Raw genomic sequence first — 23,808 nt, 5'->3', positions numbered from 1 at the left:
TATGTGTTGGCAGTAATATAAAAACATATGCCTATATTGAAAGGAAATGGAGGAAGTATGTAAAAATGGAAATGATTAGTTTAATGGCAGATAATTACTGCAGGCAATAAATATTTTTAAAACATTCTCCATCCACCAGACACTGTGTTGCTTCCTTTTTAAATGTAGTTTGTGTTAATTTTTGTTTTACTGTAACTAGAGCTCATTTTCAAAGACATCACTGTTAGCAGCGTTGATCCTTATTGAAAGGACACGCTGAATCCATCAGTCTTTTAGTGAGTCCACTAAAATTTACTGTACTAAACTCCAAAAGATTCTCCCTAATCCTCAAGGAACTAATTTTCTCCTTGCCCCCATGCATTATTTGTTCACACATACACTGTCTAGGTATTGATCCCTGCTATACACCAAGTTTTCTTCTTGGTGTGGTCAACACTGCAGAGACCAAGGCCAACGTCTCTGTCTTGGTGGAGAAATTAAGTCAGTGAGCAAGGAAGCACAGCCATCTACTGTGCCATTTCAACTGGTGAAAAGTTCAAGTTCAACGAGAAGTGGGCAGGGATGAGTCATCTTATGGATAGCCAGGTAGGACTCCCCTGAGAAGACTTTGCCTCACCTCACAGTGAGAGGCATGAGTGTAGGGAGTGGGCGGTCTTCCCTAGATGGGCAGACCAGGGAATTAGTAATGCCTCTTTCTGGAATGGAAGAGTAAAACTCACTGCCAGTGACTTTGACCTAGAGCCACTCTTCATGGCACTGCTGAGACTGTAGATCCTGACAGGCTCCTGTGGAGCAACTGGTGGGTTTGTAGTGTTGATTTTATTGCTTCTTGGTGAGAATTGCCTTCTGGAGGACAGGAAAGAGGTTTCTTGGTGTAGCAGAGTGACCTCTGCCTAGAAGTCAGTTAACATGTACCACCACTGCTACAAAACAGCAGTGTAATCCAGGCTAACCATTTCACCTCTCTGAATTGAGAGTGAGTATAAAATGAGAATAATAGTGTCCTCCGGCTAACCTTTCAGAGGGTTGTAAGCCATTTAAAGTTGACTGGAGCCCTGAGGTGTAAATGGTTGGTGCATTCAGCTGCTAACTGGAAGATTGACGTTTTGAGCCCACCCATGGTCTCCAGAGAGAAAACTGTGGCCATCTACTTACAGAAACCAGCCTCAAAGCTTACAGAGCTCCGGAAACCCTCTGGCGCGCAGTTCCATTCTGCCGCACGTGGGGTCACCAGGACTCAGCCGGCTTGTTAACTGGTTACAGAAGCACACTGGGCTTTTCCTGGGTGCCTGCTTGCAGGACGGTGAGCACTCAGGTTTGGAATCCTGACCAGAGCACTGGGACAGGAGCCTTGCTGGTGTGCAGCACCACTTGTGAACCACACCAATGAGTCACTGGTGCCGTAACAGCCTTTGCTGCGTGCCTACCACTTGCCAAACACAGGGTTTATACTTTAATAGCTGATGAAGAATTCCTTCAAGAGGGAAAGAAAGGAAACACAGGGAATCCAGGACAGATGAACCCCTCATGACCAGTGGTGAGAGTGGTGATAACCCGGAGGGAGGAAGGAAGGTGGGGTAGAAAGGGAGAACCAATCACAAGGATTTACATATAATCTCCTCCCTGGGGGATGGACAACAGAAGAGTGGGTGAAGGGAGACGTCAGGTAGTGTAAGATATGATAAAATAATCATTTATAAATTATCAAGGGTTCATGAGAGAGGGGGGAGTGGGGAGGGAGGGAGGGGGAAGAAAAATGAGGAGCTGATTCCAGGAGCCCAAGCGGAAAGCGAGTGTTTTGAGAATGATGAGGGCAACGAATGTATGTGTGCTTTACACAATTGATGTATATATAGATTGTGATAAGAGTTATATAAGCCCCAATAAAATGATTAAAATAAAACTTACTTGGATCACAATCACACACACACAAAAAAGAGTGAAAGAAAAGGATGTCCCGATTCATTCCCAGTTTCCAGACCTTCAGCTTGCCTTTTATTCCCTAAGAATTCTTCACAACTGGGGTGGTTTGTTGTTTTCTGAGTGACTACTTTGCACCCTTACCACATACCATGCTTTGTTTCCAAGGAATATTTCCACCGCTCATTTGCTAACCCAAAGGTTGAAAGTTCAAGCCCATCCAGAGGCTCCTCAGAAGAAAGGGCTACTGATCTGATTCTGGAAAATGGGCCAACAAAAGCCCTGTGGAGCCCAGTCCTACTCTGACACACACAGCGTCCCCACGAGTGGGAATCAGCTCAACAGCAACTGTTTCACTGAGTTACCCTAGATCAACGGTTCTCCACCTGTGGGTTGTGACCCCTGTGGGTGTCCAACGACCCTTTCACAGGGGTAGGCCAATTCATAACAGTAGGAAAATTACAGTTATGAAGTAGCAACAAAAATAATTTTATGATTGGGGGTCACTACAACATGAGGTACTGTATTAAAAGGCCGTGGTATTAGGAAGGGTGAGAACCACTGCCCTAGATCAAGCCAGCCATATAGCTGAGAAGCCTTATCGGGACGATAACAAATTCTGCTTAATAGGTCTGCCTGGTAAACTTATTTCTTTCTCCCTCTGAAATGCCATCTTGAACATTCCAGCATCTATCTTGTAAATGAGGTATCGTATACATCAGATGGAATAGTAGAATGATTTTTGGAAAGACAATTTGGGGTGCTAATCTAATCTAGTAGCTGTTTGTCTTGCTAACAGGAGCTTAATCCTATTATATCTGTGACAAGATTCATTCCTTCAGATTTGCTTTGATTCTTGGTCCTCTAAACATCTCAAACCATTCCGACTTCCAACTCACAAACTCGAGAACAAATAGGTCTTTACCTCAGCAATTTTTAAAAATTAAGTGAATCCAGAGAACCATTCCATTTTATAATTTATATTCTTGAAGTGAAGAGACTCCAAATCCTTGTCCTCTCCCCGCATGGAGAATTGATACAGACTCGTGGTGCTGAGAAGCACCTCACCTGAAAAAATAATACTGCACAAAAGCATTTCAGGTACTTCTGTGGAGGCAGCGCTAGCGGCAGGGCTACCTCGCAGGTAAATTAGGAACAGGACAGGTCAATCTGAAACAGCTGAAGAGAAGAGGTGATGTCCCTATTGCTTGTATTGTGGGGTGGGGCTGGAGGGGCAGGGGAAGCCACACAATAGCATTTTGATTCCTGCCATTTCAGAGAAAGTTATTTCTTCAAATAAATAACTGCTTTTATATAAATGATTAATGGACCAGGGTCAGAAACGGAAACGTTCTTGGTTTCCTGGAAGCTGCCTTGCTCTTCTTTTCCCAGATCTAACCTTTGAATTGATTTGAGTTTGTAGGTCAAATGACAGATTTCAAAACTATTCTTTCCAACTCTTCAAACTCAGCCTGGATTGTAACAATTGAAGTCCCCAGCCTCTTTTTTTGGCATCCTTCCAGTATGTGTTACTCCGTCGCCCTCTTCCTGGAAGTCAGCCATTGTTGCAATAGACTTAAGTCCAGAGAAAATGAACCATAGATAGGACTGCTGGATAACGTATACTATTTCCAGGAACCTGACCAACTGCTCTACAGAAACCTGGAAGGACGTGCTTTGGGGGGTATCTAAACTGGAACAACTGTTCTAGAAAAGACAGTTTAACGCCTACCTGTAGAGAACCAAGCCCTGGGCTCTGCTAGCCGGCCCAAGATTGATCACGCAGGACAGAGGAGGACGCCAACACCAGACCCATGACTGGGCCCTGCTGGGAGGAGGGCTCAGGTAGCTTGAAAGCTATCCTGGAGGAAGGCTACAGCTGGCCTCCATCTTCCGACTCAAGTCCAGTTGCCTTGGCAGTATTTCCTTCTCTTTCAGAGTGAGTAAGCCTGCCTTCCTTTAGCAAGAACCCAGACTGGAATTGCATCAGTATATTATTTGAAGGATAGCTCTTGAAAAGCCGTACACTATAGTAGCCACATGGCCACTCAGAAGCTATTTAGATCACTTTCGCTACCTCAGTATCCCTGTGAATTTACTTTGATTAGTACCTTCTTGAAATAAAATATGCATGAGGTAGCTAATTGGGGTTTTTTAATTGTGAGGTCTTAGGTTATAGCGCTTTGAAGGTGCTGGTGGTGGACAGTGGATTCGCTCTGTGTCTTTGCCTTGTCAATGCCTGGTGAAATAGCTAGCCCTTTGTGGGCATAGTCGATGTCAATGTGAGAGTGTTGAGGATAGTAGTTATTATTTCCATGAACTCTTTATGCTGTTAAAAGTGGAAATTGACATACATTTTCAAAATGACTAAACACTAGTAGTATCCTTTGACAACCCCGGTTTTATCCTGTGGCCTCGGGTGTCCTTCGGTGCCAAGCAGAAGATCCTGGGGAAGTCCTGCGCCGACAAGGGACTAAGCACAGCAAGAGTGTGCTTGGAATTTGCTGTGATCAGTACCTTCCTGAAGTCAAATATAGCTAATTGGTATTTTTTAAATATAATGCTCACTGGCAGAAAAAAAATCTGCTAACCAACAGGTGTTTTTTTTTTTGACATTTTATTAGGGGCTCATACAACTCTTATCACAATCCATACATATATATACATCAATTGTGTAAAGCACATCTGTACATTCCCTGCACAAATCATTTTCAAAGCATTTGCGATTTTTTGTATATCCGTTTCCAAAATAAGCATGAATAATAATAATGTTTTAACACAGTAACATCTTACTTCTACATAGAGCAATCTGATCTGAATCCATCCTTAACGGCCTCAGGAGAAATGGCTTTCTGTTTAAAGAGTCACAGATGACGGCAAAGGTGGCAACAAATGAGAGCAGAAAGCATGGCATCTGAAGAGCAACTTGCAAGGGAATCTACATATTTTATGTGCTTTTTGGAAAATGCTCACTAGATCTGCCTCGTCACCACTAATCTTGGAGCAGCCTGGTGATTTATGGAGAATCCATCGTTTGACTTTTATGTAGGTGGTAAGAGATGAGCAATTGCTTCCAAAGTGTGACTGTTTAGCAAGATATTAATGGGCAAGGTGGCAAATCTATCCACGTTTTTCCTGCAGAAGTTTTGCGGTGCTGTGGGGAGTCATTTATCTTTAGCGGTTGCAAGATAGCCTGCTTTCAAAGAAACCTAGTGTGGAAGGGGAGCCATCTATTGCTGTATCGTACACTAACCCCAAACTTCGAGACATACAGCAGTGGTTTTATTATGGTCACACATTATGGGTGTTGGGAATTCAGGCGTGTCAGCAGAGACAACTTATCTGTATTTCCCAAATCAAAGAAGACTCAGTCAGGAGACTCTAGGTGTGGAGCGGCAATGGGGGTGTCTTTATTACACATCTGGCCATTCTCACTGAGTATCCCTGGCAGCTAAAACATCAGCTGAGGGTTGAACTGGACTACTAACACATCGTCTCTCCGTATGGTCTAGTCTTTCTCACGACAGTGGCCTGTTGCTATTGTTGTTAGTTGCCATGAAGTGAACCTGTCTCGTGGCAACCTGGTGCAAGATGGAATGAAACATTTGCTCGTCTGGCACCTCCCCCGTGATCGGATGCAGATTGAAAATTATTCCTCTCACCTCTCCTCTCCCCTCCTGGTGTGGCTACTCTCAATGGTCGTTTCGAGGGGTTTATCTGTCCTATGTTCCCTGTGTTTCCATCTCTCATCTGTACCCATGTACATGCTCAGGTCCAGCCAGATTTGGAAGGTAGAATTAGGGTCATGATAGTGGAGGGGAGGAAGCATGAAAGAACCAGAGGAAAGCTGTATGTATACCTGTCACAATGACCTATCTATAACCCCCTCCCAAGCGGTGGACAGCAGACAAAGGGGTCAAGGGAGACATTGGACAGTGCAGGACATGAAAAAAATTATAAATTATCAAGGGTTCATGAGGAAGAGAGGGAGGAAAGGAGGGGGGAGGGAGTGGAAAAATAAGGAGCTAATACCAAGGGCTCAAAGTAGAAATGAAATGCTTTGAAAATGATGATGGCAACATATGGACAAATGTGCTTGAGACAATGGGTGTATGTATGGATTGTGATAAGAGTTGTACGAGCCCGCAATAAAATGCTTTTAAAAAGAAAGGAAAAAGAAAAGTGTTCCACTGTGATCTTTAGGGGTTTTGTTGGTTAATTGTCAGAAATAGACTTATACGCATGCCTTCGGTCTATAGATGAATAGTGGCTGTACAAAAGGTATGTTGGCTGGGAATCAAACCAGGGTCTCCCGCATGGAAAGTGAGAGCTCTGCCTTTGAACCACCAATGCTCTTGACCTGTTGTTTGATCCTTTATATGATGGCCGATGATTTCCACAGTAAGTCTTCCAGGGACCGCAGTAGAAGCCATGCCGTTCTTTTCTGTCACATCCATGAAAGTCACACAGCATCACTTCTGTTGCCCCTCGAGTAGTGGAAACAGTCATAGTACCCACCCAGTTTTCTAGAGGAAATAGCATTAATCCCACGCTCAAAAGGAAGGACTATCAAGGCCATGATAAGAACAGCACAAGGGGATGGATCATTGGGATGATGACATGCTCCATGAGGAGATTCCTTTTTGGGGGGGAGGGGGTACCTTCATACTTTATTATTTTTTAATTTTAGACTTATTGTTGTGAATAGGTTTGTGGAGCAGATCAGTTTCCCGTTCAACAATTCTTATATATTTTATTTCACCTTATTGGTTGCAGTCCCCACAGTGTAGCATCACTTGTTTCACCTCCTCCCAGTGTCTTGTTTTTGCTCCTCTTTCTTGTAAACTCCTAATCCTTTTAAACTCTGCGCTTATGTACATGCTGCCTTTTGGATTTCAAATAGTTGATTATTGTAAGGGGTGCGTTCCTCAATAGTGCTATTCCTCGTCTTATACACACATCATCGTTTAGTTGGAAATTGAGCCATTGGGGTGAATTCGTTTCCTGGCCTGAAGGATGGCCAAGAGTCATAGTCTCTGGTGCTCCACCCGTTTCTACCCCACCAGTAACCCTGGGCATTTTATGATTTTGCGTTTTCTTCCACATTTTCCTCCCACTCTATCCAGGACCTTCCAATGTGATCCCTGTCAGGGTAATTGGTGATGGCAGCTGGGAACCGTTTCGTTCGTCTAGTCTCAAGGTCTTGGAGGTGCATGTTCCCATGGTCTGGTAGACCATCGGTCTGCTCCTTTCTACACGTCTTCCATGTTCTTCACTCTTTCTTCCCTGCAGGGAGAGACTACTAGTTGTATTTCAGGTGGAAGCTCACAGGTTATTCAGACCCCAGGCATTATTCACAGGTAGGATATCAAGCAGTGTCTTTGTGGCTGTTAGGCCACTTAACCTAGTGTCTCCATGGAGAGATTTCTGTGGGATGTAATAAAGATGTCTTATCATGCTAAGGCCCATCTGTGTGTACCGTTCTAGGGGTTTAATTTATCCTTTCGTTTTTCAAGTTAGACACGGCTTTCTGTTCCATAGAGGATCACAATGGAGTCAGAATAAACTTATGTCACTTTGAATCAATTATGTCATAACCCCTTAGATCTAGGCTAGCCCCGCTCCCAACCCCTGCCCCCCATTAATAATGATGTGGCAGTGATTCAACCATATGAAAAAAGTTGATTATTTCTTATAAGAATGACTTAAAATTTGGCTCAGTATGTAGCAAACCAAGAAGTGTTACAGTAATGCAGTTCCTTGAAGACAGTTTTCATCTATCTAGCTATGATAAAATAAATCAGATAAATGGCTCTTTGCGTGTGCCCGCACAGCCTATCTCTCCAATTAGATGTCTGAATGGGTTGCTCTTTGCTTTAGTATATTTTTACTGACAATGTGGTTCACATTGCATATATATACTTCCATAGTTCTGGGATTTTAAATATATACCTGCAGAGTTCAGTTCCAGAACATTTGCTGGAGCTCCAATGATCAAGTATCACATTTCCACCTAATTCCACCTGAAGATGAAGTTTACCACATGCTCTCTCTCATCGCAGGGCTTTCACATGCCTCCGCTGTGCTCAGAGGAGGCTCATCAGGGCCTGAATCCATGTAGGGCCCCGCAAATGGATTTTGGGGTCCCACTGCCATCCATTGCCTTCTGAAAATCACGCATTCACAATTTGATTTCTGATACCATACCTTCCTTTTGCTTTAGATTTGATTATTTAAAATCATTGGATTACAAAAGCTGGTGTGCTTCTTCCATGTGAACTTAGCTGGATACTTGTTGGAAGACAAGCCTTTAAGATACTGTTCTTTCTGAAAGCCAGACACCATCTGGCTTCTTCACCACACAGTTTTTTCCTATAGCAATCATATCTTCAGTGATCTGATGGTCCCTTTCATTTTCCTTGAGCCTTTCCTGAGAGCTTTACTTACCGCCAAGACCCCCTAAATGATGTAAAAATCTCTTAGATACCAAAGTGTTCTAAGAACTGTGCTAAGAAGTAATCTTATTTTATAGGAAATTACACAGCATTGCATCTGAAACAGTTCCACAATGGCCAAATGTAGCACCCATGAACGGCTGTGCTGTGATCCTCAGGCCTGCTGCCACCCCCCTGTACACACTCTCCATGCCCCCCCCCAAAAATCCACCACCAAGTCATTTCTGACTCATAGTGACCCTATATCGTGTTTCTGAGACTATAAAGTTTTATCAGAGCAGAGTCTCATCTTTCTCCCGAGGAGTGGTGGACGGGTTTGCAGTTGACCTTGCAATTAGCAGCCCTGCCCCTCACCCGCAGCAGCAGCAGCAACAGGGCTCCCTGTCTTTCCCTCTCTCCTAGGGGATGTATATGCTCGACCAGTCTGTTAGACGTTCGTTCCCTGGGACCACAAAGTGGTGATGGTATTTAACATCGAGGCGAAAGCAAAAGCACCATCTGTTGAATACCTCCTGGGAGTGATGTACTGAGTTGTATCTACATGATGTTATTTGGTCTTCACCATAATCCTCTGATGTAGCTTTTATTATCCCAGTTTTGCAGTTAAGGAAATTGAAATTCTGGGAGGAGAAGCAACTTATGGAAGGACACGCCCTGTGCAGATAATGTAGCCCAGGAATGTCACCTACTTGCAGTGGTTTATAGAGATTAAACTAGAATTTCTTACTTGCTTGGGAAAATAAACCTAATAGAAAACTCAGAAGCCATAAGAGAAAAGAGTAAGGAAGTTAGCCAAGTAAAAATTTGAAGCATCTGCTCAACAAAATGCACCCTGACAGTGAGTCCAGAATATAAAACAAGATGCGGAGGCTGAGGTGCCGGAGGTCATGTTTGATGAAAGCTAATTTTCTTAAGATAACAGAGCTCTATCAGCCTGTGAGGAACACAGACTGGAACTTCCATAGGAGGAGATACTCAGGCTCACTCTAGATTAGAATGAACAAATTGGTAACCATGACTTACCATTTTTTAGCTATCAGATTGTTAAAGATGAAAAAATTGAAGCTCCTCGGTGCTACCAAGTGCCTGGCCCTCTCTATCTACATTAGTTGTGGAAGTGCAAATCAGTCTATATTTTTAAGAAGGCTGTTTCACAATATATATGAAAAGTGAAAAGACACATGTTTTTATTCCATAAATAGCTTACACAGTGTGGTATTTAGATAAATTTATGTCAACTTGAAGATGTATAAAAGTCTAGGGGTGGAATCCAACCTGTCCATCAGGGCACAATCTGATGGTTCCTCCTTGGGAGTGTACCACCTCCTATAACCAGGGGAACTGGAAACCTCCCCACCCCTTTCTCTGCCCCTTCACCTTTCTGCTTGCTGGGACTCTGCCACTGACTCTGAGAGCTGCCCATGCCCCGACATGTGCCCACCTGACTCTGGGCCCACGGGCCTGTGAACGTCCAAAATTCCACGTCATTGCATGTGGCTACAAGAATCTGAAGAGGGACTTATGGACTGGTACTGGACTTATGCACTTGAGTTGGACTGGGATGCCTTCCTGATATACAAATACTTCTTGCTATAAGGCTCTTATACATAGACGAGCGTCACTGGATTTGTTTCTCTGGTCAACCCTGCCTAACACATACAATATTCACATATGTGCACACCAAGCTGTTCATTCTAGCATGGCATATCTTGCTAAAATAAGCATTGTAAGAGCTCTCAATAAAATGATTTTAAAATAATGAAATAAAATCACTATAAAATTATTTGTCAACAGAAGACACATTAGATAATGTACAGAATTCCCACCCGCTGGACGACTAGTAGCCTTTGTAAATAGTAGGTAACTTCCAGAATGTCCACACACTGAAATACTACATCCACCAAGAAGAATTTTTACTGGAAGTATACATTATTTTACAGTAAAATACTCATCTTTTTTTTAAAAAAAGTAAATGGGGCCCTTTTTCCAAGAAATGACCTGTATGTAAGTGGACCATCTGAGAATTTACTCCACCATAGAAAACATATCAAGACCTTAATAAATAGTAAAGGTAATAGAAATGTTAACAACACCAACTAGAATCTTTGGGGAATGCTCTCCTCTAACTAGATGAAGTTTTCAGCCTAGCAGAAAAATTCAAGCCACATTTTTAGGAGGATTTTTAAAAGCTATCCAATTTTGTATATTTTTACCTTTCATAGCAAAATTTAGAGAACAACTAGTCTGCGTAAAAAGCAAAATTAAAATCTCAATGTGGGCTTTGTTTTTAATAATGTAAAATGATACAGGAATAGCAATGACAAGATTATGTCTAAGCAAAGATCACATTGATGTCTGAATTGATGATTGAAGAAAATAGATGTTGAAAAGCTTTTTTGAATTGAGGTATATGAGAGGTAAAGGAAACATAATTATAGATGGAGAGTTGGAGGGCATATCAGGGGGTCTAAGAAAAGCAAAACAATTCTTTGAAAAGTGTTCAAGTCTTCAGTTCTGAGAAGTATATTACCCCTATCAACAAGAACCAAAATCATCCAGGTGAGAAAACGGAAAAGGTGATAAGACCACTCATTCTTTTATTCTGCAAATGAGAAAATTTTCCCCGTTAATTTAAAAATATTTATTAACGCCAACGCAGTAAGTACTTTTCCTACTACTTAAAGCCAACACTTCAAGATTCTTTTCCTAGGGCATTACTCATTATTGAGAGGTAGTTACAGCTTTCAATCGGCGACATCATGAAGTGAAGCTCAGACTGATTATGACTCACTTTTGAAGTGGTTCCTGGTCATTATTTAAGTCTGTGTTCACACAGAACCCATTTTATTATTGTAGATTCATTTGCACACTTCAAATAACCAATTTCAGGCTAACGTGTAGCTGAATGACGTCTGAGACCTCTGAACTGTTTCTGGTCTGGTGTAAAGGGAAAGGTGTGAATACAATCTCGAACTCAATTCTCAACTTAAAAACAACACCTATTATTCTTTTCATTAAAAAAACCACTTTATTTTATTTGAATCTTAGCAACAGTTCTGGGCCATATTCTTTAGCGTCACTTCTGGATACAGAAAACTGGCTTCGAGGGGATCTGGATGAAAGTGAAAAGCAAGAGTTTAAAGTCAGGTAATGCCCGATTCACTATAGCCAGGAGAGGAGGAGGGCTGTTTTCAACTTTTGAAAAAAATGATAAAGCGCTGTAACTAAGAGTGCTTATTTTGGAATTAGCCATGGAAAACCTGATAGATAGCATCAAAACATGTCAGCTACCGAAATCCTCCTGAGTAAAAGCTGAGCCTTGTCAGAGACAGTTCCAGAAGATGAACCCCTCCGTTCGGAAGGTACTCAAAACATGACTGAGGAAGAACCGCCTTCTCAAAGTAGAGTCCACCGTAGTGACTTGGATGGAGTGAAGCTTGCAGGACCTTCACATCCCGAGAAAGCGTGACTCAAAATGAGAAGAAATGGCTACGAACAGGAATTAATCACTGGAACTTGGAATATCTAGGAAAATCGGAAATTCTCAAAAATGAAGTGGAACGTGTAAAAATCAATACTGTAGGCTTTAGTGAGCCAAAATGGACCAGTATCGGCTACTTTGAGTCTGGTAGTCTCATGGTTCACTCTGCTGGGAATGACAGATTCAAAAGAAATGACATCGCGTTCGTCATCAACAAGAACACTTCAAGATCTGTCTATTATAGGATAGTATCTACCTGCTTACAAGAAAATCCACTCAATGCAGCTATTATTCAAATTTATGCACCAGTCTCTAAAGCCAGTGATGAAGAAATTAATCAAACGTGAACTCGTGATGCTTTGGTAGTTCTTGCACCAAGTAGAGGGGCAGAAAAATTAGGGAGACCCTCACCAAGTTGGCCTGGTGCCGTGACTACCACAGTAGACTCACACCTAATGGCAATTATGAGGATGAAGGGCCTGGCAGTTATTTTGTTCTGTTGTGCATTCATGGACCAGGAGCATCCGCAGGACTTGGGAGCTGGTTTGAAAGAACAGAGCCCTGGGCCTCACCCTAGAGTTACCCAATAAGAGTCTGCCTTTTAACAGGGTTCCCAGGTGACTCGTTACACAATCAAGTTTGAAAAGTAGTGGTTCTCAGCTTTGGCAGCAATCTGAATTATCCGGAGAGCTTTCAAAACATGGACACAACTGTGTTCCTGGGCCTAAAGTGTGGCCGAGAGCCAATTTTTTTCCCCTTGTTGTACTTTTTTTTTTCCTTCTTTAAATCATTTTATTGGGGGCCCTTAAAGCTCTCATAACATTCCATATATCAATTGTATCAAGCATATTTGTACATATGTTGCCAACATCATTTGCTAAACATTGACTTTCTAATTGAGCCCTTGGGACTATAACTATCTTTTTTAATGGTTTTATTGGGGCCTTGTGTTAGTCTAGGTACTTTAGAGAAACAAATCCACAGCAACTCATGTATAAGAGAAAGTTTTATATAAAGGTTAAGTGCACTTCAAGAAAACATCCCAACCTAGTGCTGCCCAAGCCCACAAGTCCAACATCAACCCATTAACCCTTCTGTCCAACACCAGTCCACAAAGTCCTCCATCTCACAAAACAGATGCAATGATGCCGCCTGCAGGAGGAAAGCTGAGTCAGTGAATGTGTAAACATCTCAGTGCTGGCAGGGGTCTCCACATGGGTGCTCCAGCACGTAGGACTACATCGGGATAGGTCCATGTGGTTTCTCCTCAGGGATGTCTTGCAGGAAGTGAGCCTTACCAGCTAAAGCAGGGAACTGGCTAAGGCAGCTACACCCTGGTCCTACCATCAGAAAGCAAGAGACCCGAGAATTCTAAGGTGAGGCTCAGCGAGCAATTTATCTCTCCACCCTTCAATTAACCCCACATGTGTTTATCGGCCAGGTTGGCAAAATAAACTTAAACTATATCAGGGCTCTTACAACTCTTATCACAATCCATCCATCCATCCATTGTGTCAAGCACATTTGTACATTTGTTGCCATCATCATTCTCAAAACATTTTCTTTCTATTTGAGCCCTTGGTATCAGCTCCTTATTTTATCCCCTCCCTCCCTCACGAATCCTTGATAATTTATTAATTATTATTATTTTGTCATGTCTTTCACCATCTGATGTCTCCCTTCACCCACTTTGTTGTTGTCCGTCCCCCAGGGTGGGGATTATATGTAGATCCTTGTGATCAGTTCTTCTTTCTACCCCACCTTCCCTCCATGCTCCCGGTATCACCACTCTCACCGCTGGTCCTGAGGGGTTCATCTGTCCTGGCCTTCCTGTGTTTCCAGTTTCTATCTGTACCAGTGTACATCTTCTGGTCTAGCTGGATTTGTAAGGTAGAATTGGAATCATGATAGTGGGGGGAGGAAGCATTTAAGAACTAGAGGAAAGTTGTATGTTTCATTGTTGACACACTGCACCCTGACTAGCTCGTCTCCTCCCCACAACCCTTCTGTACGAGGATGTCCAGTTGCTTACAGATGGGTTGTGGCTCTCCACTCCTCATTCCCCCTCATTCACAATGTTATGATTTTTTTCTTTGATATCTGATACCTGATCCCATCGACACCTCATGATCACACAGTCTGGTGTGCTTCTTCCATGTGGGCTGTGTTGCTTCTGAGATAGATGGCCTCTTGTCCATCTTCAAGCCTTTAAGATCCCAGGTGCTAATCTTTAGATACCAGGCACCATCAGTTTTTTTCACCACATTTGCTATGCACCCGCTTTGTCTTCAGCAATTGTGTCGGGAAGGTGAGCATCATGGAATGCCAGTTTAATAGAACAAAGTGTTCTTGCATTGAGGGAGTACTTGAGTGGAGGCCCAATGTCCATCTGCTACCTTAATACTAAACCTATAAATATATGCACATAGACCTATTTCCATATTATCATATATAAATATATTTACATAGGTACATGGCTTTATTTCGACCTCTATAAATGCCCTTTGCCTCCTAGTTCTTTCCTCTCTTCCCTTTTACCTTCCTCTTGTCCCACTATCATGTAGAACCAATATTTTTAACAGGCCACAGGAACTCTAAGGGGAGCAGAGTGTGCACCCCACTGTGTGCACTGAAACACTACCTTTGCTGTGTCCCCCAAACCTTCTCGGCATCATAGCTCCCTTTAACGAACGTTGGTCCTCAAACAGTCTCTGCTTTTATAGACTGTGCAAACAGAAGTTAGCGTGTGTATTAGATGAGTATGTGAAGTATACCTCGTCTGGAATCTCTGGATGATGCAAACGGTAATGCTACCCCACAGTTTGGAGGTTTGAGTCTACCCAAAGACTCCACAGACCCCATAGATCTGGTGATATACTTCTGAAAACCCAGCTATTGACAATCCTATGAAGTACAGATCTACTCTGACATATCTTAGCATAGGGAAAATATGCCTCTGTGTTTGCTTGAGCGAGGTTTTGGTTTTCAGCACGTCTGTTATGGGTCCATCCGCAGTTCCTTTTTCATGTGAAACTTAAATAAGATTCAGGGGTGACAAGTGTACTGCATGAGGCTGAGAAAGATCTACAGGAGTTAGCGGCCGGTGGCAGGTAAATTTACAGCCTGCCCCTGACAGGTGCTACAGACCTGGCTCAGAGGCGAGGGACACTGACTCATCGAGATTACTCTCATAGCCCTTAGGGAGCTGGGACCTCAATGCTGCCTCTCTGCGTAAAGCCACCTCAAACCTAGGATTAGTGATATCCACCCACCAGAGCTGCCTCTAAGCCTTCCCTCCACAGGGTGGACGTGGCTCCTGCTCTTCGCAAGGCTGGGGATGCGGGCACATGCCACTTTGGAGAGTGTGCAGACCAGTATTCTTAGTATCTCAGTCTGACTGGGAATGAGTGCACGTACCAGGGCCTATTTGCTGCATCATCCTGGCACCTGGAACTTTACACAGAATAACAGCCTTAACAGATGTGGGTTAAACTGTTTAAAAAAAAAAAGCCTCACTGCAATAGAGTTGATTTCAACTCGTAGCTACTCAAAAGGACAAAATTCAACTACCGTTGAAGGTTTCTGAGTCTGGACATTTTTGTGGCAGTAGAAAGTCCTAAGTTTCTCCCGCTAGAGCAGTGGTTTCAAACAGCTGGCCTTGCGGTCAGCAGCCCAGTGCAAAACCTACTCTGCCGCCAGGGCTCCTTCGATTCGGGGTGAAGAACCTATGGAAACTTCAGAAACCAGAACAATAGGTTGTGTATCATAAAGACGGTGTTATCAGAGCTGACTAGGATAGTGCCAGTGATCGGTCTGTTGTGCATTATCTTTGACATCTTCCCCAAAAGAACAATGTGAACCAAGAAGCATAAAGTAGTCATTAAGAGTAGAGAAAGTTATCACAAGCAGTGGTTAACTTTATATCAACTTTACAATGATGTTAGTAAACAAAACAAAAAACCTAATTGGAATTCTCAGTGTCTTCTGATAAGAATGTTCATCAGTGAGTTATTTTTTGAGTTATTTATGGCATGTGGCTGAGTTGTGGTTCTGTTCATTACTCATTTTTACTAACATGTACAATAAACATTAAAATGGATTTTTGAGGGCAGTAAGATAGGTAGAAAATAGATGGATGACTTGCCAGATACAAAATGTAGCAGTGTGCATGTATGTGTGCTCTTAGTCAATGCTCAACTTTATACTGGCTGGTTTTAACCTCCTCTAGCATTTCTCTGACTTCTACTATTGCTGACAATCACCTCCTACCCCCAGTTTTTTTGGGGGGGTAGGGGATTGTGTGATTTTTAAAAAGTCTTTTTATGGGGGGCTCATACAGCCCTTATAACAATCCATACATCAATTGTATGAAGCACATTTGTATATATGTTGCCTTCATCATTTCCAAAACATTTTCTTTCTACTTGAACCCTTGGTATCAGATCCTCCTTTTCCCCATCCCTCCCACTCTCATGGATCCTTGATAATTTATAAATTTTTAAATTTTATTATGCACCATCTGTTGTCTCCCTTCACCCATGTTTCTGATTTTTGTCCCCTGGGGCGTTGGGGTGGTTATACATCAATCATTGAGATCAGTTCCCCCTTTCTCCCTCTTTGCTGCACACCCCTCCCCGCCACCTTACCCCTACCCTCATGGTATTGCGACTCCCATTATTGTTCCCAAGGGGCTTATCTGTCCTGGATTCCATGTATTGAGAGTTCTTAGCGGTACCAGTGTACCCGTTTCCAGTCTAGCCGGATTTGTAAGGTAGAACTGGAGTCATGATAGTGGGGGAGAGGAGGCATTAAAGAACTATAGGAGTGTTGTGTGTTTACCCTGGCTGGCTCATCCCTTCCTTGTGACCCTTATCTGAGGGGATGTCCAATTGTCTACAGATGGGCTTTGAGTCTCCATTCTGACCCACCCATTCGCATCAAAATAGTTGTTTGTTTTGGGTCTTCTGATACCTGATCGTGTGGACACATCATAATCACACAGGTCGGTGTGCCTCTTTCATGTGGGCTTTGCTGCTTCCCTGCCATTAAAGACCTCAGATGCTATATCTTGTCATAGCTGGGCGCCCTCAGCTGTCTTCACAATATTAGCTTCTGGGACCATTTTGTCTTAAGTGATGGTGCCAGTTCCCCCAGTTTTTGATCAAACTAATAAAATATTTTTTAAAGAACTTGAGGCTTTGAAACCAATGGTATAGATTATTTTTTAATGTTCCATTGAAAGGGAACAATTGAATCAGTCAAACCAAATTAAACTCACTGCCAGCCAATCGATTCTGACTCATAGTGACCCTATAGGGCAGGGTAGACTTGCACCCCCCACCCCCCATGGATTCCCGAGACTGTAACTCTTTATGGGAGTAAAACAGCCATATCTGTCTACCTTGTAGGGGCCTGGGGTTTCAAACTGCTGACCTTGGATTTAGCTGCTCAGTGTGTAACCACGATACCACTAGGGCTCCTTAAACAAATGAAAAACAACTATCAAGAGAAAAAATAAACAAGTCAGCATTTTCCTCTCTGTTACAAATTGTGATTTTTGCTTTTTAACTGGGATACCAGAATATGAATTTTTTTTCAAATTTCCTTATGCTCAACCAGATTTACTGTAATGGTCTTCTTTAATATGGAAAAAATGAAATAAATACTTTTATTTTTTTGCCAGTGCTGAGGCAGTAGCTTCTGTTTGGATGAGCATTGACTGGCATCTTCCATGAGGAGTGGATTTTGATTGAATTAATACAGAAAACCTGAAGCTTCCACTCTTTTTTTTTTCTACTCTTCCAAGTTTTATTTAAAAAGAAAGAAATCTTGTAAGCTATCCATGAAGACCAACAATCATCATTGGCATAACATCATCAACTGAACATAAAGGACAAGGACCCAATTCAGGGTGGCATGTCCTAGCTCCTCTTGTAAGTGTTTTTAAGAGTCACACCTTTCTCAGTGGGAAACATTAGGACGTTTGCTCCAAGTGGTGCCCAAGGTGGAGTTACAGAATCTATTTATCTTTTTCCTTCTTCTCCCGCTCGGCTTTAGCTTCTTCTTCCTCCTCTTTTTTTTGATCAATTGCTCCACCCCCTTTTGTTTGAGAACTCGGATGACTGTCTTTCCGTTCTCTCTTGTTAGAGTGGCGACTGCCACTTTCTCAGCAGAACGTTTACTAACGTCCATGGTCTTATTCAGCACCTTGATTGCTAAAGCAAGTGCAGACTTCAGGATCATCTCACCTTCTTTTTAGTCTTGCTTTAACATTGACACAGCTGCAGCACTATTATTTCCAATGCACTCGGGTCGCTCTGATAGAGCTGAAAGCCGTAGTGTTTATCCCAGCCAATGTAGAGCAACGACACTCCGAAGGGACGCTTTCCTCCAAACTGTAAGCTTGCTTGATGTCACACAGCGCTGTAACCAACTGCTCACAAGGAATTGGCTCCTGATATTGTAGTAAATACCTTTGAGCGATGAGTCGGAGTTCATTAGTGAGAACATTAGCATCAGAAGTTATGCCGGCCGCACTACAAGCCATGTCCTCATTGAGTTTATAAATCTTCTTGGAAAAAAAGACTTCATCGAGATATTCCGTCTCTCTGCTGCAAGCAGAACTCCATCGTTCGTCAAAATTCCCAGACAGGTGCCCGCGTGTCCAATTGCTTCCATGGCATATTCAACTTGGTACAGGCGACCTTCTGGAGAAAATATTGTGGTCCTCGAGTCATATCTTCGAGATATGCTTCCTGTTTTCTATAGAATGCTGGCATGAAGACGCTGAAGGGGCAAGAGCCGCACCGAACGCGCTACTCTCGGGGAACGGAAGTCCGAAGCTTCCACTCTTACTGCTTCCTTTCCAATAATGGATATGTCTATGTGGAGCCCTGCCTGCTAACTGAAAGGTTGGCAGCTTGAACCTAGCAGTGGCTTTACAGCAGAAAGAAGTGACAGTCCGTCTACTTCTGTGAAGATTACATCCTTGGGAAGCCTGTGCGGCAGTTCTGTTCTGCCCACAGGGCCCCTGTGAGGCTGAATTAACTTGACGGCAAAGGGTGTGTGTGTGTGGTGTTTCATTGATATCTAATACATATGACTATGTATATGTACATATGGAATATCTTTTTATATGTGTGCGCATATGTGCATGTTTATAATGTTTATCATTACATTTTTTTCTAATTGGTTATGATCATGAATGTTTCTACATTTGATGGAAGGGCAATTCTTTTTCTAAAGTTTAGGAAGAGTTCTCAAATAGGCCAGGGATCCTCAAACATTTTAAACAGGGGGCCAGTTCACTGTCCCTCAGACCTTTGGAGGGCCAGACTATAGTTTAACAACAACAACAAAAAACCTGTGAACAAATTCCTATGCACACTACACATTTTTTTAAGGGTGGAGATAGACCCAATCAAGGATACGGCAGCCTGCTGGGTCTCCTTGCTTTATTAAGGAGAGGGTGAGGCAGGAGAGGGTGAGGCCACCACCAGTTGCTCTGGACTACTCTCCCGGGGCAGGCTTGGCAGGTACAGACTGTGGGACAAGACCTCCCAGGTCCCACCGGGGACTGGTAGCAAGACCATGGATCAGTGACTGCTCTCCCACACGGATGGAGACCTTGGATTCAGGGGTTGTGCCATGACCTGCATGCCCCAGCAGGTCACAGACCCTCAGTGCCCTGGTGAGCCTGGAAGGATTTGACCAGAGCGATTCATGCAGTGACCGGGCTGGAGCCGCCGCCTGGGACATGGCCTTGTAGTGGTTGCATGTGCTCATTCATACAACTTAGGGGTCAGCACGGACCCTGGTGAGGGCTGGAGCCCCTTTGGGAATTAGGGCTCATAAGGGTGAGACCAGGCAGGTGGGGAGGGGCCGCCAGGCTGAGGAGAGAAGCCAAGGGTGTTTTGTTTTTCAAGACCAGAGTCCCAGCCTCCAGCCTCAGAGGCCAGGATGAGCCAGCCCTCGGCCCCATCCTGACACAGGGGGTAGGGTCATCAGGAAACACCGCCCCCCCTCATCCTGCCCTCCCTGCCTGAAGGTCAGTAGGCTGTAGTTCTAAAGGGGGGTGACCAATGCCTGTGGCTGCTTGGGGTTGAGCTGCCCGCTTACCTCCCCTGGGAGGCAGATGTGCTGCCTTTAGGGATGAACTTCAGAGAGCTGCTGAATATTCAGAAGCGGGACTGCCCCCGCTTGGGGACATCACTGGGGAACTCTTGGCCACATTTACCGCAGGACACCTTAAAGGCATCAGGCTGGTTGCGCTCGGGCTGCTTGGCCACGCTGTCATCATGCATGGTCTCCGTGAAGGATGGCCACGGTGATGAGCCGAGCGCTGGGACTCGGAGCGACTGGAGAGCAGCTCGCAGCCGCACTTGGCACACACGGAGACAGCGGGTTCACAGTGATTCTGGAAAACCTCGCCCCCAGAGAAGCTGCAGAAAGGCAGTGCTACCAGGTTCCCGTCCCGCTCTCACACTCCGAGTGCACCGACCCCACCGCACCTATCTTATTTTGAAGTTAAAAAACAAAACGAGCAAAAACACCTGGCGGGCTAGATAAATGTCCTCGGCAGGCCGCATGTGGCCCGCGGGCCATAGTTTGAGGAAATCGGTTATCATTAAGCAATGCTTTTTAACTTGTAAACATTATTCTTTGCTTAAAAACTAATGCTCAATCAAAGAACTTCTCGGAAGTGACATAAGGCACCAACATGAACCCTGTGTTGGGGCTCTGGTTACTGGAGCTGCGGTAACACCACCATCTTTAAGGGGAAAGTAATGTTCTCACAGTTGACTGGCTTTAAGGACAAATGCATGTTCTCACAATTCTAGGGTCTCAGCTGTGTTTGTACCTTTCTTTATCTGGAGCCCTAGGCGTCTGTTGGTTCCTGGAGGTTCCGTGGCTTACGCATGATCGTCACGTGGCATCTCTGTCCCTGTGTATGTCCTTGTCTGTTCTGCTCTATTTTTAACTCAGGAGGTAGCTCAGTGGTAAGCGCTCGGCTGGCAATCAAAAGGTGAGTAACTCAAAGCCACTAGCCACTCTGAGGAAGAAAGAGGTGGCTCTCCGTTAGATTGACAGCTTGAGACCCTTTGGGGTTGTTCTCCTCTGTGCTGTAGATGTTCTGAATCCGGACAGGGCAGTTTTCAATTAGTAGGGTCCACTCTAGTGATGCAACCTCCTTAACATGACAAAAGAAAATGATGCTTCCAAACTGTTACCACATCCACAGATACAGGGTCCAGAAATCCAGCACATATTTCTGGGGCACACAGTTCAATCCCTAACCCTTAGCTTAGTTACCGAACACATTCGATGAACTTGTGTTGCTGTACCCTTCTCTTCAATGTACTGCTAGGGCCCAAAGCATTTTGGGATAAGATGCTAGGTGGGTGGTGGGAGGCCCAGGCGAGGGCCCTGTGCAGGAGTCCTAGTGCCTGGCATCTCAGCAAGAGTCATCTGAGTTTGTCACTCCCCACAGTCACCCCTCAGAACATCAGAAATGTTCATATGGCAGTGATTTGGGAGAATTTCCACATAGACTAGTCTCCACCCATGGTAGGCGTCAGGGTGTTGAGGATCGAGTTCTTCTTCAAAGTTAAACAAGGGCTTCTCAAACTCCAAAACTTCCACACCCAAACTATTAAAATAAATAAATCTGCAAGGAAACACATTGTTTTCCTTTCGATTCTCATTTAATAAAATTTAGAATTGTCCGAAGCAAATATAACTGTCAGGTTTTGTAGATGACATGATATGAATTAAGGAATTAAGGAATGACAGACCTCTGCTGTCTCCTAGGATGGGCAGGGAGATTTGTATACTGTTCTGAGTCCGTCATAAAACTTAGCTATTGTCAAGCATCATCGGTTCACTTCAACGCATTTTGTGGGTTGCTTGTTACCCAAAGGCCCCTGCCTTCATGTTGCTTAGGATCTAGCACACTGTTTTACATAAGAAGACCCAGAGTCTACTGATGGTCTCTGGTGGACTGACTAGTAGGTCTGCTTTTGTTCTTGTTGTTGTGAGGTGCTGTCAAGTTGGTCCCAACTCATGGCGCCTCTGTGTACCACAGAACGGAACAAAACACTACCTAGCTCCGACCCCTCCTCAAAGCCGATGCTATGATTGAGCTCCTTGGTGCAGTCACCGTGTCAGTCCATCTCACTGAAGGCCTTCCTCCTTTTTTAACTGACCCTCCACACTCAGCATGATGTCCTTCTCCAGGGCCTGGTCTGATAACATGTGCATAGTACATGAGAAAAAAATGTCACATCATCCTTATCTTTCAAGAAGCATTCTGACAATATTTCTTCCAAGACAGACTTGTTGGTCCTTCAAGTGATATATTTGCTCTTTATAACTGTGAAGAGGTCTTGGTTGTACTTTTTGTCCAATGCAGGATTGTTGGATTACTAGACTGCTGCTTCCATGTTGATTGTAGATCCAAGAAAAATCAAATCCTCGACAGCTTAAACCTTTTACTCTGTTACCATTGTGTTAAATTTTGGTCTGATTGTGAGGATTTTTTAAAAAGAAATTATGTTGCTGTGTGATCTAATTGTGAGGATTTTTTAAAAAGAAATTATGTTGCTGTGTGATCCATACAGAAGACATCAGTAAGTGCTTGAAGTTCTCTTTACTCTCAACACAGATACCAGTTTCTTAGTAAATCTTCCCCCAATCCGGATGCCAGGTTGCTCCTTCTATAGTCTAGCTTCTCGGGTTATTTAGAAAGCATACAAGTTGAATTAGTAGAGTGAAAGGAAACACCTTAGCACACATCTTTCCTGCATAAACTGTGCAGTGGCTCCTTTCTTTTAAAAGACAACTTCTTGGTCTAAGTACAGTTTCTGCATGAATATAATTTAGTCTTCTCAGAGTCCCTTTCTTTGAAATGTTATGCATAATCTGTTATTCAGACAGCCGAGTGACCTTGTGCAGTCACTAAAACATATTTCAGGTATTTTATGCTTTCAAGGTGGATCTATCTGATATCAGCAGTAGTATCTCTCTTTCCAAGTTCTCTAAATTAGACTTGAATTTCTGACAGTTCCCTGTTATATGTCTTTTAATTATCTGCAGTAAACTTTTCCTTGCATGTGATAAAATTATTCAATAAATTGTGCAAAACTGAACAAACCTTGAGTTAGAATCTGCTACACCTTATTTGCATGCCCCTACATAATGACTAGGTGAGAGTTACAAAGATTATGGATGGAAGAGCTATAGCCAGTAATTTCAAATCACCACCATAAGCCAGGGGCAAGTTCTTACTACTGTATAAAACTTATATAAGAAACCATTCAGCGTTCTGAGGATATATGCGTGAGTGGGGGTTGATTCAAAATTACTTCCACATGTTGCAAAAAATACACACCTATATAAAACCCATCTTGGGAGTCGCAGCATCTGCCCTCTGCTGACCCAACACCTGTCTTGGCGTCTGCAGCCTCCTACACTTACTTCCTGGGCGATGAGAACCAGCGGCCAGAAATCCATCATGTCTATCCTCAAGATTCACGCCAGAGAGATCTTCGACTCCCGTGGAAATCCCACCGTTGAGGTCGATCTTTACACCGCCAAAGGGCTCTTCAGAGCTGCCGTGCCCAGTGGGGCCTCGACTGACTGGGATCAATGAGCCCCTGGAGCTCCGGGACACTGATAAGACCCGGTATCTGGGCAAAGGTGTCTCAGAGGCTGTTGAGCACATCAATAAAACAATTGCGCCTGCCCTGGTTAGCAAGAAACTGAACTTTACGGAGCAGGAAAAGATCGACAAGCGGATGATTGAGATGGATGGAACTGAGAATAAATCAAAATTTGGTGCAAATGCCATTCTGGGCGTGTCCCTCGCTGTGTGCAAGGCCGGAGCTGTGGAGAAGGGAGTCCCCCTATACCGTCACATTGCTGACTTGGCTGGCAATTCCGAAGTTATCCTGC

The 23,808-nt window shown here is 43.6% G+C and overlaps 1 protein-coding gene and 2 pseudogenes across 3 annotated transcripts in view; 1 reads left to right on the top strand and 2 right to left on the bottom strand.

Moving 5' to 3' along the window:
- The window catches only part of FARS2 (phenylalanyl-tRNA synthetase 2, mitochondrial), a 605,344-nt gene that overhangs the window by 487,145 nt on the left and 94,391 nt on the right, over positions 1 to 23,808 (top strand). The gene's annotated exons all lie outside the window — the stretch shown is intronic.
- LOC142452986 (proteasome subunit alpha type-4 pseudogene) lies at positions 17,876 to 18,687 on the bottom strand (annotated as a pseudogene).
- LOC142453111 (methionine-R-sulfoxide reductase B1 pseudogene) lies at positions 19,971 to 23,578 on the bottom strand (annotated as a pseudogene).

The sequence above is a fragment of the Tenrec ecaudatus genome, chromosome 7, assembly GCF_050624435.1.
Source record: "Tenrec ecaudatus isolate mTenEca1 chromosome 7, mTenEca1.hap1, whole genome shotgun sequence".
NCBI classification, from domain to species: domain Eukaryota; kingdom Metazoa; phylum Chordata; class Mammalia; order Afrosoricida; family Tenrecidae; genus Tenrec; species Tenrec ecaudatus.
This window is presented reverse-complemented; position numbering and strand designations above follow the sequence as displayed.